This window comes from Mirounga angustirostris, unplaced genomic scaffold (genome assembly GCF_029215605.1).
Source record: "Mirounga angustirostris isolate CCGP_5_RB_7025 unplaced genomic scaffold, mMirAng1.0.hap1 SCAF_1, whole genome shotgun sequence".
Taxonomy (NCBI): Eukaryota; Metazoa; Chordata; class Mammalia; order Carnivora; family Phocidae; genus Mirounga; species Mirounga angustirostris.
The window spans coordinates 78105346-78124761 of record NW_026991709.1 but is presented as its reverse complement, the minus strand read 5'-3'; the positions used below and the strand labels follow the sequence as shown (position 1 = coordinate 78124761).

At 41.6% G+C, this 19416-nt stretch overlaps 1 long non-coding RNA gene across 1 annotated transcript; it reads left to right on the top strand.

Moving 5' to 3' along the window:
• Nucleotides 1–5810: 5810 nt before the first annotated feature.
• LOC129045442 (uncharacterized) lies at nt 5811–15972 on the top strand. Its single transcript, XR_008505188.2, has 3 exons — nt 5811–5911; nt 7831–7915; nt 15783–15972. It is a non-coding gene; the product is annotated as an uncharacterized LOC129045442 (long non-coding RNA).
• The last annotated feature ends 3444 nt before the right edge of the window (nt 15973–19416 follow it).

The following is a 19416-nucleotide window of genomic DNA, read 5'->3' as shown; positions in this document are numbered from 1 at the left end:
TCAGCCAATGGAAGAACAATTTAGGCAAATGCTGAATGCTTCCACCTCAGCACCACTTGCTCTGCCAAAATTTGCTCTGGTCCAGAGTTTCAACCATGTGCCAGGAGGCTGAGTTGGTGAGTGGTGAGTGTACTCACCAGGGGAGAGCTGTATGATTATGTAACCTCAGTGCAAAATCTTCCACAAGTGTAAGTTCTTTGTTCTCCATTTACTTGACACTATGTGCCAGAGACCATGCTGGTTCTCAAGAAGCTCACCATCTGGGCCCTCCCTTTCTGGGTCTCTAACCAATGTCCAGTACCTGAAGGGAATCCGTTCCAGGAACTTCCGCGGGTTTGAAAAATCTCACACATTCATCACCTTTGTTTCTGAAGAAGTTCTTTCCTACTGTTGGTATCACATGGGACACAAGGAGCAAGACATCACATTGCAGCTGAGATTGATTACTGGGTCTGTTCACTGAAAGAGCAAGATCTGTTTACTCTTAGGACACTCTCAGCACCAGGAGGTCAAAATAGCTGGAGATAGAATTACCAATATTCAATCTGAAGGATGTAAAAGAAAGACCATTTCTTTTACAGGGGTTTCCCCTCATAATATAGGTTATGGCTCTGAAGAGTGACCAAGGGTCAGATCCCCCCCCTTTCCACTTATTAGCAGGGTGAAACGAAATCACCCATGGAATGGCACAGATTTGGGCTACCAGTACCCAAGAGTGAAGAGGGAGGTTTGTCTCTCAGAGATGGGACATCCATAATGACAGCAGCCTACCTCAGTCTCCCACGGGGTTTCTTTATATTTTACCCTCATTTCCTACCTCGTGCCACTGCAGTTTAACACAAAAATCCTAGGGCTAAGAGATACAAGTAAACTCTCCTACTCGGGAAAGGAGCATCAGAACCTAAACTATCTGCAGATAAGAAATACTGGTGAAGTTAAGTCTGATTCCTCAGTCACCTATCACCAGTCAGGCTTCCCTTTCAGGCTAGCCCCAACTTAAGTCCCTGGAGGCCCTTTAGGTTCTTCCAGAACTGGACCTTCTTGATCCTCCAAATGGAAGGTGGTTTTCCTCCGGTTTTCTTTAACACAGTTCTGGTTTTCTTTAACACAATTTCTTCCCTCTCTCCTTCTGGATCTTATCCCTTATCTCACCAACATCTGGACACTTTGCTGTATCCCTCCCACAACAGCTCACTCACCTGGACCTCCATGCCCACAGTGGTCACACGGCTCCCCTCAACCAGCCTTCATGCCTTCCACAGTTCACAGCTCACAACAGCCTCTACTCTGCCTGTGAGTCATGTAGGGTCACAAGTAATATATTAATTAAATGCACATTTGCATTTTCAAATGAGGTTCCATAGTCTGTAATACAGTTTTGAAGTATTGTAGACATCATATTGATATAAAACACAGATGTCCATAGTCATCCCATGTAGGGCCCTTTCTCGGGGACCCAAGTGCCACAACCAGGATTGACTGATTGACAACCTGCCCAGTTGATGTTCTGAGAACTGTCAACTTACTGGTGTTCAGCTCTGTTCCAGGTTGAGGGCCATTACTGTGACCCAGCCTCAAGTCTGTCCTTTCTGACCTCACGTCCTAGGTCCCGTGACTCTTCTTATCCCCGATACTGAATCCCGGATTCCATAATCCACTGGTGTCCTCATTCCCACAGAGCTGTCAAGACTCCCAGGAATTACCATTGGCCACCAGCAGCCACACATCCTGTCCGAGACATTTGGGAACAGGACTTGCTCCCAGCCTTTCCCTGGCTTGATGGTGTAGTGGAAACAGACTCCAGATCTGAATTCTCCCTCCACCATGTCTTACCTGACCAGCCGTGTGATCTCTCTGGGCCTCAATCTCCCCATCTGCAAAATAGAAATAAAAATACCCAGGCAGAGATGCTGGGAGACAGTTTGTGACCATGCACAGGCCTGATCACACAGTCTTGCTCAGTGAACAGTAGCTGTTTTTCTTTCGGAAGACTACCTATCATAGCTGGCTCGGTGCTGACTGCCACCTGGCCTGTCACCTCCTGCCTGTCCTCATATGCTGCTGGCACTGCCCACACCCACACCTACCTAACAGCCTCGTCTGGTCCCTGCGTTCCAATTCTTCCTGCTGAGTGAGTCCCTCTGTGTCTGCTCTGACGGCTGACCGGTGGTGTGCTGGTCTTTGATGACTCTTCCACACTCCACGCTCAGGGACCATCATGCTGGTAGCTTGAACTTGGCCGGAGGGGGACTATTTACACCACTGAAATCAGCGAACCCTCCAATCGGACTCTTTCTCCTGGGGAGTCTCCTGTGAAACATTGGAAGCACACTAGCATGGACCCTTCATTCTTTCTGTACCTTCTCGAGGCCTGATTGTCTGATCTGAACGATCACGTGTAGTCCTTTTAAGGGCAGACCTCGGAAGTTTTCTTGCATACATAGACTGGCCTCCCGTTTCAATGAGAGGGCCGCTAAATCCACGCCAAAGTCTACAGAGCAACTCTGGTCTTAGGCATGGAAACATGACACCAGGAAACTAAAAAAGCCTAACAAATATACATTAACCTCAGGATTGACCCCACCACTAATGAGTTCTGCTCAGCACAGCCAAAGCGTTTTCTTCCTGCTGGGCTCCCTCCTGGTGATGCAGGCTCCAGGGGCCGAGACCTTCACCTGAGCTCTCCGATGGAAATATTCCAGGCCCTAAATGACCATGCCCTTCCCGCCACTCCTTGAATGCTTCTGGCTTGGAAACAGTGCTGTCCTGTCACAAAGACAATGGTGGCAGAAGACGAATCCTGTGCAGCTAAAAAAGTAAGCCCTGCCTTTCCTTCTTGTTTTGAAGGTTCGAAACCACACACGTGTTTGCTAAGGTGTAAGCATTTTGAGGGCTCAAACCTATTCCCATTTGTGTCCCTCAGAGGCCTGAGCAAGTGCCCTGCCCCTTGGCAGTGTTAAATTCCGATTTGCTGTACCTAGGACTACTTTTGGAGTTTGTAATGGTTACTTAATGCCAGACCACACCTTCCCGTATATGCCCTTGAAGAAAGACTCTTTAAGAAAATAAACAGGTGGGTGAGCATGTGTGATGGGGTGGAGGAGGGATTTTTTTTTTCTTTTAGAAGGAAATGTTTTTGGGGTGCCTGGGTGGCTCAGTTGGTTAAACATGTGCCTTTGGCTCAGGTCATGATCCCAGGGTCCTGAGATCGAGCCCCGCATCGGGCTCCCTGCTCGGCAGGGAGTCTGCTTCTCCCACTACCCCTCCCCACTGCTTGTGATCTCCCTCTCTAATAAATAAATAAGATCTTTAAAAAAAAAAAAAAAGAAGGAAATGTTTTCTTAGAAAGCAAATCGTCATCTGCTGTAGTGGAACCCTATCTATCTTGGTGACTGTCATGGGTCTCCTTTTAGCAATATTTTGTTCCTGCCTGCCCTCAGAAGTATTCTCACAGCCCAAATGGGAATACACCCCATCCATCTGTCCATTAAATCTTAAATCTCCTTTTCTCCTCACAGGATTCCTAAATTCTATCCATTTCCCTCTCTTCACAATTCCAGACTACCTACCGAGTGCAAAACAGTTCTCACTACCCCACTTCCTCCATATGCCCACCCCTTCACTTGCTGCCTCTAAAATAGACACAGGGACCATGCTTTCATGCTGATGTCTTTAATGATGATCTTCATAGGGATACTAACAAAGAATGGCAAATGTGAGGGAGGAACAAAAGTTCCAGGATTGTCTCCTACATTCTCTTTACCCAGGTCTCTGGCCCACACTAAAATGTGAAATGTGAGTCCATCATTCTAAAACGCTTCTTTGTCTCTTTCTTCTTCTCCCCTCTTGCCTTCAGGGCAATGCCTCCTGTGCCATCAAATTACTACCAGCATGCTTCTAGAAATGGCAGATGTCATGACCTCACTGAAGCACTTCCCAGCTTACAAAGCACTTTCTGTTCACTATTTTGGTGACCCTCACAACCTCCTTGCAACCTAGGCGTTGGAGTGAGTGCCACCATTTTAATGGGTCAGTGAGACAGTATAGACAGAGTGCCTGATGGAGGCCTGGTCCTGCCCCCTACATCTCTCTCCCCGCCCATCTAGTTGCCCCACAAAGAAATACAGTGATTAGGCACTGATTATATGTGACCCTTAAAAAGAATTTGATTCAAGAGTTTTTTTTCAAGGAAAGCATTCTCAAATTATGTTTTAACCCTATTTATGAGGAAAATCCACACACATTGTGTTTTTCACCCCACTGACAACAGCTTCTTGGCTGATGACCAGATCTCTCCTTTCTTTTTGACATAGTAAATCAGGGTGTGGCAGACTGGACACCAGATGACCTCTTGCTGTACTGCCAAAATCAAGGTTTGAGCCAAATATGGATCAAGAGGAAAAAATTACCCTTTTGCCCCTGCTGGCTTTTTATTTCTTACTTTATCTTTCCACACCTTCTCCCATGCCTTCCTCCCAGATGATCTGACACACATGTACTCCCAGTCACAGAGGGTAAGGCTCTCTTAATTTCTCTTCCTACTTTCTAGTCCAAATTAACTCAACAGCATTTAGTTCTTCAGATACAGAACACCTACTCTCTAACCCATGTTGGAGTAACACAGAACTTATTTGAAACTATTTATTGTTTTAAACTTTTCATTAACTCTCACTGGGCTTTGCAAGTACCTGGCTTTTCTCTCTACAAAAATCAGGTATCTCCAGAGCCTTGACATCAGATTACAGCATGGAGAGGACCAGGGAGCTGCTTGGGGCCAAGCTTAAGGGGTCATCTTATTAATCAATTGGAAAGATTAACTTATTCATTCAACACATACTTATTAATCACTTAACCTGAACCCGTGTAGTACTCGAGATCCAATAGCATGTACTTGTTATGAGTATATTATCCACGCCTCCCAATTAGACTGTGAGGCCCTTCTGAAGAATCTGGTCTCAGCTTGCCACTACCTGTCTCATGACATTGGGCAACTCACTTCACTTCTTGGGTCCTCAGTTTCCCCAATATGGGAGGTGGGTAAACAGCATTCTAAATCCACTGGCTCACTTTCTTCCCGCGCAATTCTGCAAATATGAGTGAAGCAAAGAACATAAGGGTTCCTAGCGGAGCTCAGAGACAGAGGGATCGAGTGCAAATGAAGAGAAATCAGTTCATTGTTGAGGCTGGGAAGTGGGTATGTGGACACTGGCCCAACAGCTCTGTCTATTTTTGTGCATATTTGAAAATACCCCCTACTAAAAAAGAGAACAAAAATAATAGAGGGCAACCTAGCAGACTTCACATAGCAGGTAGCCCTGAGCAAAGGTGAAGCATGGGTAGGATTTCAATGAGCCGACACTGGGTCAGGGGCCATTCCAGGCAGGGCACATCACGAGCCAAGGCACAGGGTCTGGAAAATACAAGGTGTTCACAGAGAACTGGGAGTAGCCATGTGTGGCCGCAGCACAGGGTGCAAGGAGGGAGTGGTGGGAGATGGGATGGAAAGGTATCGTGGGGTCAGAGCCAGAAGGGCCTCCAGAGGCCCAGTGAGGAGGCTGTGCTGGATGCCGTTCCAAGGGAAAGTGACCTAACTGCTTAAGCCCGAGTTGGCCCTACCCCTCCTCAGTCGCTCTGGGTGCAGGCCCAGGAGAAGGGCATGGGGCAGAAACTGGCAGACGAGCAGGCTGGCAGCACCACCCGGCTTGTTTCTTCACCAGGAAACAAGGTTTCCTGTAACTCAGACCATGAATCAGCATTTCCTCTGTCAATAATACACAGCAAGAAATGCAACAGCACAGGGCTTGGGGCGAATGGAAGAAAGGAAGGAATATTCCATGACACGCTGGGCTCTGCTCTCCTCTCCCCTCACGAAACACTCCTGAGAAGTTCCCAAATCACACTCGGGTTTCAGGTCAGTCTCTCAGACAACCTCATAGGATCACGGGAAAATTAAGGCCCACAGAACACCCGACTCTGCTGTCATAGTTTGTGTTTCTAGAATCACTAGGACAAGGAAGGGCACAGGCTGAATTCTCTAGTTTCATAACTAAACATTGCTATAACAGCGCTTCATCCTCGCAGAGGTTAGAGTGTGTGTGTGTGTGATTTGCCTTTTAGTTTTTACAAATCCCTGTCCAATATTTTATTCGATTCCCATAATAATCCTGTGAGGCACACAGGGAATATTACGCCTATTTCACAAGTACAAATACCAAGGCAGGGATATGAAATGTTTCTTCCCATGAGATCTGCTTTGAAGAAGCCAGAACTGACACCAACCCTTCAAACTCCAGTCCAGGGTTATTTTCAAGGTCATAGACTTAAAACAAATAAAGCTTGTAATATTATATATTACTTAGATAAACAGATAACACACACAGCGTATTTATTTAAAATATAAATATATTCTCAATTCAATATATTTTTTACTATAGTATATTTTTAAATAATTAATTTATATTATTTAATGTAAGTAATACAGTATATTTAAAATATACTTAATAATTATTAAGTTAATTAATAGTATACTTAATTTAAAATATTAAAAATATATAGTGTATGTTCTACCTTACACCTAAAAGAATTTTATTCACTCCCTCATTCCACTCATTCATTTATCAAATATTTATTGATACTGCCTACTCTCTGCCAGGCTCTGTTCTAGACACATTCCATAGTGAACACAACAGTCAAAAAGCCCTCTTTTCATAAAGCTAACATTGAACTGAGGAACTCAGACATGGAATGAGATAAAAGTAAAATACAGAGTGTTGGAGAGTCATATATGCTTTGAAGAACAAAGAAAACCGAGAAGAGGGTAACAAGTGTTGGAAGTAGGGGTGACACAATTTTATGTAAGATGTTCTGCAACAATCTCCCTGAAAATGTGACATTTAAGTTAAGACCTGAAGGGGTGAGCAAACAGACCCTGTGGACAGATCTGTGGGGTGGAGAAGCCTGCAAAAGAAAGAGTACATGCCAAGGCTCTGAGGTGGTTCCTCCTTGGCATGTGCAGGGGAGAGTGAGGAGTCAAGTGTGGCCGAACCTGAGGCGAGAGGGAGAAGGAGGAAGAAGCAGGGAGTGGAGGCTGGGGAGAGTCCTGCATGCCATTATTCAGACTTGGAACTGGCTGAGAGAATTGGCTATCATTTACTCAAAACCCAAACCAAGCCAACCAACCAACCAAACAAACAAGCCAACTGCCATGGCCACTACCCGAGGGAGCCAGGCAGTGGCAAGGTCAGGCAGAAGAGCAACATTATTACCACAAGCTTGGGCCTGGGCCCCAGATCTCAGTTAGATTCTTATTGAGCTGGGCAGCTAACACTCAACAGGCCTCCTCTTGCTCAGGCTAAAGGCTGAAAGCAGAACCAAACTCTCCTAAGCCTCTCCTCCCCAGGCTTCCAAGTAGAGGCCCCTCCCAAGCAGCAGGGACAGACCATCCAAGCTATCAGCTCAGCCCTGCAAAAGCTCCCTTTCTAACTCAGGACTCCATCATACACTCGCTTTTGATCCTGGCTCATCCTTGAGGGTGGTGTGTACATGTGGCCGTCGAGGGGGGCATGAAGGAGGGGAGAGAATGGCCTCACCCTCACTCTAGAAGCCAACGTTCTTTCACTTTTTATCCTTTCTCTTGATTAGTCCTGTAGGCTTAGTAGGTAAGCTTATATGCAACTCATGCCCATAATGCTCCACTACCACCTCCCCACTGCTCTGGAGAATTTTAGAAGATTTCTTGGTGTGACTTCTCCAAACTTTATCACTGGGACCAATGAGACATAGTTCAGTCCCCCAAAGTCTTTTATAAATGTCTCCTTGACTTCCCTCCAGAAGCCACTGAAGCAGATCAGACTAGGACAATACTTCAAGTCACCCAAGGACACTAGGTGGAGAAGTCCCTCCCCATGCTTATCAAGTAAGTGAACAAACTAGAGTGATGCTATTACTCAGAGACATGCCAACAACCTCAGTCAACCCAGGCATATCATGATCAGGGGCGGGGGGAAAGAGCTAAAACAGCTCCCTGAATTGTTGCTCTCATTCATGCCTTTCTACATCACCTTCTTCCAAAACTCTCGGCATCCTAGTTTGAGTCTCCTCTGGCTTATTTTTAATCAAATGTTTATCTAGAGGTACTTGTAGATTCATATGGAGTTGTAAGACATAATACAGAGAGCCTGTGTACCCTTTGTCCAATGTTAACATCTTGCAAACCCATAGCACAATATCATAACTAATATATTGGTATTTATCCAGTCAAGACAGAGAATATTTCCATTACCCCAAGGATCTCTGATGTTGCCCTTTATAGCCAAACCCACCTCACTCCCTCTCCCATCTCCTCCTTAATCCTTGGCAACCACCACTCCGTTAGCCATTTCTAAAATCTTGTCAATTCAAGAACATAATATAAATGGAATCCTGTCATTGGTTTTTTTCCTATCAGGATAATTCTTATGAGGAGATTCATCCAGGTTGTGTATGTATCAAGTTAGCTCCTTTTTATTACTGAGTACTAGTCCATGTATGACTAGAACACAGTTTATTCACCCATCGAAAGAACCTTGAGTTGTTTCAAGCTTGGGGCTTTCATGAACAAGTTTGCTATAAATACTTGTGGACAGGATTTTGTGTGAACATAAATCTTCATTTCTCTGGAACAAATGCTCAGGAGTAGTTGCTGGGAAGTACAGGGTTACATGTTAACTTTTTTAAATTTTTTAAGACATTGCCAAACTATTTTCCAGAAAGACTGTATCACTTTACATTCCCACCAGCAATTTATGAGTGAACCAGTTTCTCTGAGTACTTGCTAGCTCCTCAGGTTGTCATTACTTTTTGTTATCCCAGCCATTCTGATAGGTGTATAGTGATATCTCATGGGTTTTTAATTTTCATTTTCCTGAACCCGAATGCTGTCGAATATGTCACTATGCATTTACATACCATTTGTACATACTCTTTGGTAGAATGTCTCTTCAAGTCTCTTGTTGATTTCACATTAGATTGTTTTTTAACCTTTGAGTTTTGAGAGTCCTATATATATATAAATATTCTAAATATTAATTTTTTGACAGGTATTTTTCAATATCTGACAAATATTGTCTTCCCAGTGAATAGTTTGTCTTTTCATCTTTTTAATAGGACTTTTTATGGAGCAAGTTTTTTTTTTTAATTGTGATGAAGTCTTATTTATCCTTTTTTTTTTCTTTTATGGATTATGCTTCTGGTGTCAAGTCTAAGAACTCTGCTTAGTTCTAGATATAGTTCTAGATACTAGGTCTAGATCCAGGAGATTTTCTATTTTTTTTCCTAAAGGTGTTATAGTTTCATGTTTTACATTTATTTTTCTCTGGTTTTTTTGGTTTTTGTTTTTTATTATGTTACGTTAGTCCCTGTATGGTACATCACTAGTTTTTGATGCAGTGTTCCATGATTCATTGTTTGCGTATAACACCCAGTGCTCCATGCAATACATGCCCTCCTTAATACCCATCACCGGGTTACCCCATCCCCCCACTCCACTCCCCTCTGAAACCCTCAGATTATTTCCTGGAGTCCATAGTCTCTCATGGTTCATGTCCCCCTCTGATTTCCCTTCCTTCAGTTTTCCCTTCCTTCCCCTAATGTCCTCCATGCTATTCCTTATGTTCCACATATGAGTGAAACCATATGATAATTGTCTTTCTCTGCTTGACTTATTTCACTTAGCATAATCTCCTCCAGTCCCATCCATGTCGATGCAAATGGTGGGTATTCATCCTTTCTGAAGGCTGATTAATATCCCATTGTATATAAGTACCACACCTTCTTTATCCATGCATCTGTTGAAGGGCATCTCGCCTCCTCCCACAGTTTGGCTATTGTGGACATTGCTGTTACGAACATTGGGGATAAAAAGCTTCTGCACAGCAAAGGAAATAGTCAACAAAACTAAGAGGCAATCCACAGAATGGGAGAAGATATTTGCAAATGACATTACATGTTTTACATTTAAATCCATGGTCTATTTTGAGTTAATTTTCATATAAGATGTGAGACATAGGTTGAGGTCTGTTCCTTTGTTTGCTTTTGTTTGTTTGTCTGTTTTTGCCTGTGGATGTCTAATCACTCAAGCACCATTTGTTGAAAAGCGTATCTTTTCCCCATTGGATTGTTTTTGTACCTTTGTCAAAAAACAGATGGTCATATTTGTGTGAGTCTATTTCTGGGCTCTCTATTCTGTTCTATTGATCTGTGTGTCCATCTCTTTGCAAATACCACACAGTCTTGCTTACTATAGCTGTATAATATGTCTTGAAATGGGGTGGACAGATTCCTCTGACTTGATACTTCTTTTTCAAAATTGTTTTAGCTATTCAAGTTTCTTTACCTTCCCATATAAATTTTTAGAATAATCTTGTTGATACATACCAAAAATCTTACTATAATTTTCAGAAGAATTGTGATAAATCTGTACATCAGTTTGGAGGAAATTGATGGCTTTACTTGTATGGTAGACAGAATAATGTACCCTCAAAGATTTCTACATCCCAAACCCTGGAAACTGTAAGTATGTTATTTTATATGACAAAAAGGGCTTTGCCAATGTGATTAAAGACCTGGAGGTGGGAAGGTTCTTTTGAATTATCCAGATGGGCTCAATGTAATCACAAGGTCCCTATACAAAGGAGGTAGAAGGATCCGAGTCAGAGGAAGGGACATGTGATGATGTAAGCAGGGGACAGAAAGAGCTTAGAAGGTACTATGCTGCTGGCTTTGAAGGTAGAGGAAGGAGCCATAAACCAAGGAATGCCGATGTCTTCTAGAAGCTGAAGAGGTAAGGAAGTAGATTCTTCCCCCAGAGCCTCTGGAAGGAACCAACCCTGACCATACTTTGATGTTAGCCTCATAAGACCCAATCTCAGACTTCAGAAATCCAAAATTATAAGAAAATAAATTTCATTGTTTTAAGCCACTAGGTCTGTGGTAATTTTTTTTTTTATAGAAGAAATAGAAAACTAGTACAGCTATGTTGAGTCTTCTAATTAATGAACAGAAATAGTATGTCTCTCCATTTATGTAGATCTCCTTTGAGTCTTTCTTCAGCATCTTATACTTTTCAGCATACAAGTCCTATACATGTTTTATTACATTTACATATAAATATTTTGTTTTTTGAGTGATGGTAAGTGATGTTATATTTTGAATTTCAATGTCTGTGTGTTTGTTGCTAGTATAGAAAAATACAATTGATTTTTGTTTGTTTATTTTGTATCCTGCAACCCTGATGAACTCACTTATTAGTTCTAAGAGGGGTGGTTTTGTTTTGTTTTCACATCCTTGCAATTTTCTATGTAGCTAATCATGTCATCTATAAATAGGGATGATTTTTTTTCTTTCTGAACTTTATTCCTTTCATTTCCTTTTCTTGATGCCTTGCATTTGCTGGAACTTCCAAAAATATGAATAAAAGAGGTGAGAGTGAACATTCTTGCCTCAGTCTTGATCTAAGGGACAAAGAATTCAGCCTTTCATCATTAAGTATAATAGTAGTTGTAGGGTTTTGCAAATACTCTTTATCAAGTTGATATTTTCCTCTAATCATAGATTTCTGAAAGTTTTTATCATGAATGATTATTGAATTTTGTTATGTGCTCTTTCTGTATTGACTGAGATGATCATTTGCTCTTTCTTCTTTAGACAGTGAATATGGTGGATTAACATTAATCTATCTTTTTTAATATTAGAGCCAGTCTGGTATTTCTGGAATAAGCCTTACTTCATCATAGCATATAATTTTTTCATAATTGTTGAATTCTATATCATGTTTTGTATTTTTTTAAAGATTTTATTTATTTATTTGACAGAGAGAGACACAGCGAGAGAAAGAACATAAGCAGGGGGAGTGGGAGAGGGAGAAGCAGGCTTCCGGCTGAGCAGGGAGCCCGATGTGAGACTCGATCCCAGGACCCTGGGATCATGACCTGAGCCAAAGGCAGACGCTTAATGACTGAGCCACCCAGGCGCCCCATATTTTGTATTTTTTTATAAATATTTTTTCCTCTATATTCAGGAGAGCCATTAGTCTGTCGTTGTCATTATTGGCACTGTTTGTGTCATTTTGGTATCAGGGTAATGTTACCTTCATAAAATGAGTTGGGGATTATTCTTTTCTCTTCTATTCTCTAGGAGATGTGTAGAATTGGTGTTAACTCTTCTTTAAATGTTTGGAAGAACTCTTCAGTGAAACCATCTGACACTGGCTATTTCCTTTCTGAGAGTTTTAAAATTATGAGTGCAATTTCTTATTAATTATAGTTAATCAAGTTATTAATTAATTAATCAAGTTATCTGTATCATATTAAGTTGTGGTAGTTGTTGACGAATTGGTCCATTTCATCTAAATTGTCAGATTTTTGTGTGTAGAGTTGTTGCCTCTGCCTGGTACTTAGTTTCCTCTAATCCACCTTCTCAATCTTCCACCCCTCCCTTCCACTGAGGCCCAGTGGATCTCCATGAATTGGGATCTCAGCGAATTGGATTCTTCTCTGGGATGCCTCACACACTCTGTGTTTTCTCATTGCTGCTTTTGCCATTGTCATTCTCTACACCTAGAATACCCCATAGTTTCATTTTTTTCTATTCTTATTCAAGGGCCACTAAAAAACTACAACCTATCTTTCTATTTCCCTTTGAACTTTCCTGGCCCCTATTATCTGTGGCAGTTTTGTGGTGTGGACCAGAGACTGTCTTGTATAGATGTTATTTGTGAACATGAACTTATGTCTCCTAATAGGCTGTGAGCTCTTTGAAGGATGGAACCCTGTACAATTCTTTTTGGCTTCCTCCATAGGCCCTATCATGGGGTATGGCACAAAATACATGCACAAAAGACATCTGAAGAATTAACTCATGTGGGTCCTCACATGATAGTCACTCAAGAAGTCTCTTTTACTTTCAAGTTTTCAGAGAGCTCTTTCCTGGCTATTTTTCTGAGGTTTTTATTTATTTATTTATTTAAACATTTTATTATTATTATTATTATTATTATTATTATTATTATTATTATTATTTGGGGGCTTGAACTCACAACCCCTAGATCAAGAGTCACATGCTCTACCGACTGAGCTAGTCAGGTGCCCCTTCCAGCTATTTTTCTGAAACAGGAACTGACTTAACATCTGAAGAGAGCCAGGTCCTTGAGTACTTGGAGGGAAAGAGTCACTCTCAACACCAGTTCAAATCTCAAGGGAAAGACATCCTGTGTTTTCCAGAGTCATGAAGACTGTCTCACAAAACTACAGGTTCATTATGAAGAGACGGGACATAGCCAGAGATCCGCAAATCTACCAATTTACAAAAAGAACACCTTCTCCTGCCATCCAAATTAGTAGTTCAAATTCTCCTTTACAGCACCATACTAAATGGAGATGTATTAAGGAAATGAGATGGAAAAATGATCTCCATCTATTACCAGCTCAGCAGGCATCTGTATCCAACGGTATCATTGAGAGTGACTTTGCATCAAGAGGCCCAGGCTGGGAATGAATATTCTCCAGGGAAACCTCCTACCATCCCAAAATAGGAACAGGTGAAGTGGCTGGGAAGGGAGGCAGAGGCAGGGATGAGACAAAGTGGAGAGAAGGGGAAACATTTTCCACTCTTGTGACTGTCAAGATCCATCTCTTGGCCATCCTATTGCCCCTCTCCTAGTCCTCCTTATCACGTCTGCTCTTGTATCCTTTCATATGATCTCTTAGCCTGTTTCCCTGCATCAATCTGTCCTGAATAGGACCTCCCTAAAACTTAGCTCTGATTGTACTATTTATATTTTCCAAGAAACCTTCATACAATCCCTAATGCACAGGAATAATGTGACATGCCTTCACCAGGCATTCAAGGCCCTCCAAATATTATCATTCCATCTCCCAGCATCCCAGCTCACATGAAGCAGGCAAAAGCAGAATGGAAAGAATACAGAATCTAGAGTCAGATCTGAGTTCAAATCTAGCGGTTTTATAATAGCTTCATGAGCTGAAGTAATTTATTTAAACTTGATGAGCCCCAGTTTCTTACCAAAAAAAAAAATTGTTAAAAGAATAATAGTAACTCAAAAGGTTGTGGTGAGAAATAAATGAGGCCATGAGTGTGAAGTACCTAGCACGTAATAGGTACTCGGTAAATGGTAGTTTTTGACCACGCTAAAGCACACTAAGCAACTTCCTGATTCCTGTAACACGCCTGAGCCTTCTCCCAGATGTAATGGCCCTGACAAGGTTATCAAATGCCCTTGACATGGAGTAGGGAGAAGGGACTGACTACAGATGATGGATTGGGATGAGGGAACATGCACCCAAGGTAAGCTGCCCATTGTTAGAAAGAAACGATGAACAGAGCTCAGAGATAGCACAGGTGAGAGGGCAGGTCCAGAAATTCCTAATGGCCAGGCAGGGTCCAGCAGTTTCAGTGTCTGGTTTTCTTCCCTGAGCCTCAGAACAAGCCCTGGCCTGCCTTTCCACAGCTGATGAGGCCATCTCTCCCATCTCTTCATGAAGCTCAGTCGTCTGTGCTTTTTTAAGAGACTTATTTGAATGCTATGTCCGGCACAGAGGGGAGGTTAGTAGTGGGCAACGGGGCCGTAAGTCTGAAGTCTGTTTCCTATGGCTTGTAGAGCTATTGTACCCATTATGTATGTGTGTTATTATAAGGGGCTCAAGGAAATGGTGTCAAGAGACTCACTTCATAAGTACGTTTATTATTATCTCCGCTGTTCAAGCCACACAAAATAAATGTCTGGCATTTCCAGAAATTGCTATCGATTCAGCAGCAGATTTTACAAGGCCAATCAATAACAGTTTCCTCTGTTCCCCCCTCCCCCAGTGTATATTTATTTGTGATCAGGCTCTCTGTTCCTCCTGTGCTTTCTAGTGCTTGTAATTGGTCCAGAATAAATGGATGATTTCATCTTTTTCCAGGAAAAAAAAAAGAAGGGATAAAAGACTCTGCTATTAAAAATATCTCCCTCCCCTATCCAACAACAAAGCTGTGTGCATATACGTATATGTGTGTCAAAGAGAAGAGAGCCTGCATTCACACCTGCCTGCCAAAATAAGACCCTCAGCACGTAAACCACAATGTGTGGTCTCTCTTCCTTGCACCTAAGCCATGCCATAGTAGATTAGGGACCCAGAAAGCCACATAGACCCTTCTAGGCATGGGTTCTTTTAAGATGATGCCTTTACACCTTACAGTGTCACCAACAGTATAACAGAGTCTCAGAGCAGGTTAGAACCTCAAAGTTCACCAGCCCAACCCCCTCTTCTAAAAGATCAAAGTACAGAGGCTCAAAAAAGGGAAGTGGGTCGAAACTCAGGTCTCTTGCCTCAAAATGTGACCTTATTTGGAGATAGGGTCTTGACAGAGGTCATCAAGTTGAAGTTAGGTCATTAGGGTGGTCCACAACCAGTATTATGGGTGTCCTTATAAAAGGAGAAATTTGGACATGGAGAGAGAGACACACACACAGGCAGAATGCCATGTCAAGATGAGGGCAGAGAGCAGGAAGATGCTTTTTCAAGCCAAGGAATGCCAAAGATTGCCAGCAAATTGCCAGGGGCTAGGAGAGAGGCACAGAACAGATTCTCCCTCACAGCCTCAGAAGGAACACTCTGATCTCAGACTCCCAACCTTCAGAGCAGTGAGACAATAAGCTTCTGTTGTTTAAGCTCCCCCCACCCCCCAGTTTGTGGTGCCTTGTTAAGACGACCCTAACAAACTAACATATTCCTTTTCCTCAACAGTGAGTGTTCAGGAGACCCAGCACAGAGGGATCCAGAGCTGAAAGTCAGAAAAATGTGAGAATTCTACAAGAGGCTCAGAAACCATTTTTGGTAACTTTACTCCAAATAAATACAGCATCAGGAGCCAGGGTATGGATGTACATGGAGAATACACACCCCCAACTTCTCAGACAGGATAAACTTTTTGCAACAATGGAGCGAGTTAACTGCTAAAGCTACATAAAATCAGTTGTCTGTGTGGAAAGGTAGAGGTCATGCTTCAGTTTGTTCTACCATAGGGTGAATAAAATATGTTTCCTTCAAGGTAAAATATAAAAGTAAAGAAAATCTATGGCACCTTGGCAAAAAATAGTGCAATGGGTTCACAAGGACTTATCTTTTCCTGGGGACACGAGAGGACACTTTTGCAGCCCAGATGGGCTGGGTAACTATGTAACTCTGACCAATGGACAGTAGTAAATAGAAGTGGCCTAAGTGAAGGCATAGAGGAGTTTCTGTGAGCCTTCCAGGCTTTGTCTTCCCTCGCCACGGAGGCCCTGGACGTCACCTCTTGAGACAAGGGAGGCACAAAATTAAAGTGGAGCACTGACTGAAAGGGAGCAGACTTGGAGAACCATCTGGGCTTCAGTGAAGCTTCTGTGAGAAAGAAAGAAAGAAAGGCTCTGATGCCTTTGAGATCTGGGGGGAATAATCTAACATGGCACTATGGCCTAACTCAGACAATGATGGCCTCCACCTTGGCAATTTGTATTTGACTAGCATACTATTCAAAAACAAAATAGAGAATAAGCCATTTGAAAAATATTAGCTTGGAATTTCTCCTGTTTCTTGTTATGAAGAAACAACCATTGGTAGAACAACCCACCCCAACTATGTCCACGTGACTTGCTCTGAAAACACAGACCCTGCGCCCCACCATAAAAGAAACGCCTCCTTGGCATTCCTGACTATTCCTCCAGTGGGAGCTTGGACCCTGAGAGGTAAAAGGGCATTTCCTAACTCACAAGGCAGCTGTTCTTGGCACAACCCTGACTGTTAGAAATTTATTCCTTAAGATTATCTATAATCAGACTCTGTTACTTCCACCCACTGACCTCGGTTCTACCCTCTAGAGCTCTGCAATAACTAAGAACAAGTCCATACTTCTCCCAAGCTGCTCTCCCCCAGGCTGCTGTTTTAATCAAAGGAGATTTCTTTCCAGAAGCCATGTTAATCAAACTATCACTAATAAGTCAAATCCCAATAGAATGTAGGCCCAAGCATTGTCCCAATTATTTTGTTGTGTTAGGATTTTATGACATCAAAAAAATATTTGAAATGAATGGAATTCCACTTGGGGCCTAACATTCTTTCAGTTATAGAAAGATTTGGATCGTAGCAATATTTGTTTTATTGGGACTTAACCTGTCCATCGTTCCACTGAGTGCCTGAGTAGGAATGTGGGAAATAGCTTTCTATCACCATAAGCTCAGGAAAAAAATGTCAGTGAAATGCAGGCAGATAGATTACGATGGTATGGACAGCTCTTTTCATAAGCTAATGGGCTGTCTAACCTACTCATGGCTGTTGTCTCCCGTAGGGTCTTGTAAGCACATTGCCAAGGAGCTTGTTGGATTTGGCAAATTGGTACACTGGGCTTGTTTGACTTTTCATTTCTATGAATGATCGTTAGGCATTTTAACAATATGTGAATGTGCTTGGAACACCTAATGGGGCATTAGTTAGGTAAATAAGCGACTCAGTTGAGAGCCGTAGTGTTAACACAGACAAAAATCTATTCTCCTTTTTGTTAATAATGGATTCCCTCCATGGTTTAAGTGGAAAGTTTTAAATGCGTACATACACATGAGGTTTCTTCGTCCTGTAATTTATGTTTGATCATCAGGACTCTTATAGAAGAGATAGCACACAATTTTTACTTGAAGATCAAAAGGAATTAAAGCAGCATGAGGGTTAAAAAAAACATATGAAAAAAACCTGGAACCTTATAGTAAACAAAATCTTTTTTTTTTTTTTACATTTTAAATGAGAATATCTAACATTGGCATGGCTGAGGAAAATACTTTTATACACTCCTGTGGGAGCATAAATTGAGACAATCTTTCTGAAAGGCAATTTGACAAACATAACAAAAGCCTTTAAAGTGTGCATACCCTTTGACCCAGACCCAGTGATTTCATTTCTAGGAATTTATTCTAAGGAAATAATACTGGGCCTGTGCAAAGATTTATTTACAAAGATGCTTATTGCAACATTATTTACAATAGCAGTAATTGAAAAAAAACCCAAATAGCCAACAAAAGGAAACTGGCTTTTTAAGAAACATGATATATTCACTTAAACACATTATATCACACGGGCCTTAAAAATTGTTTTATAGGAGAACTATTAATATGAAGACAGAATCACAATACACTGTTAAGATTTTTTTTAATACAAATTTCAAAACCATATTTTTAGGATATCAGTTTTGCAAACACTTTTTAAACAAACATAGCAAAATACATACCAAAGTTTAACAATGCTTATGTCCGCAAGTTGGGAGTATGGGTGGTTATTATTTCCCTTTATCTCTCTTGAATTTTTCTAAACGTTTTACAGTGAACACATAATACATTTGGTGTACAAAAAATACCATAATGAGATTGAATCTCATATGTAAAAGAGAGTCTAATTTTTCAAGATGCTGTTGTTACTAGAAAATCAGGCACGTCTTTCCTACTGGCTTAACTCAGCACCAAGTGAACCTCTCTTTGACATGTCAAACTAGCACAGAGCCAAACAGTCTCCATCTTTTAAAACAAGTTTGAAAACCAGCAGACAATTCCACAATTAACCAAGATACCCAAATCCATTCCATCTGAAATAAACAGATGTGGGGAATTTGTTAGGCTGGAAGTGGAATATTATCCTCACCCGAGAGCATTAGACGTGGAGCATCAGATGTAGAAACCCTAAGATGCAATTCTAACTCTAACATTATCTGGTGACCTTGAGGAAGCCTCTTAGTCCTTCCATGGGACTCTCAGACTGGAACTACATGTATGTGCGTATAGATATAGTGTGGGGGTGGAGAGATTTTTCTAAATAAGGAATATGGTCAATTTATGTACAGTACTCCCAAGGCAGTCCCACCCTATATATTGCATAGCTTTAGCCATCTCTCACCTAGACTCTCAATAACTAACAACCAATTATGGTTCAAATGACACAAAGGAAGGAACTGACTTCTTTTCTTTCTTGACTTTTTGTTTGTTAGATGTGTGTAAAATAAAACATTCACTAGTGCACAAAGTGCAGAGGTCATAAGTATATAGTTTAACAAATTATTGCTAAGTGAATCCCTAAGCAAGTTCCACTCACGGGAAGAAATGACCAACACCCAGAAGGACTACACGTGTGCCTTCCCTATCACACCTTCCCTATCACACCTCACCTATCACACCTGTTTTCTCCCTCTCGAGTCACTGCTCCCCTGATTTTATTGTGATCATTTCCTTGATTTGCTGTATGGTTTTACCACCTAAGTATGCATCTCTAAACACTATAGTTTACTTGAATTTATTTTTGAACTTTATATAAATGGAATCATACAGAAAGATATCGCCATGATAATGGCTATAAAATATTTTGT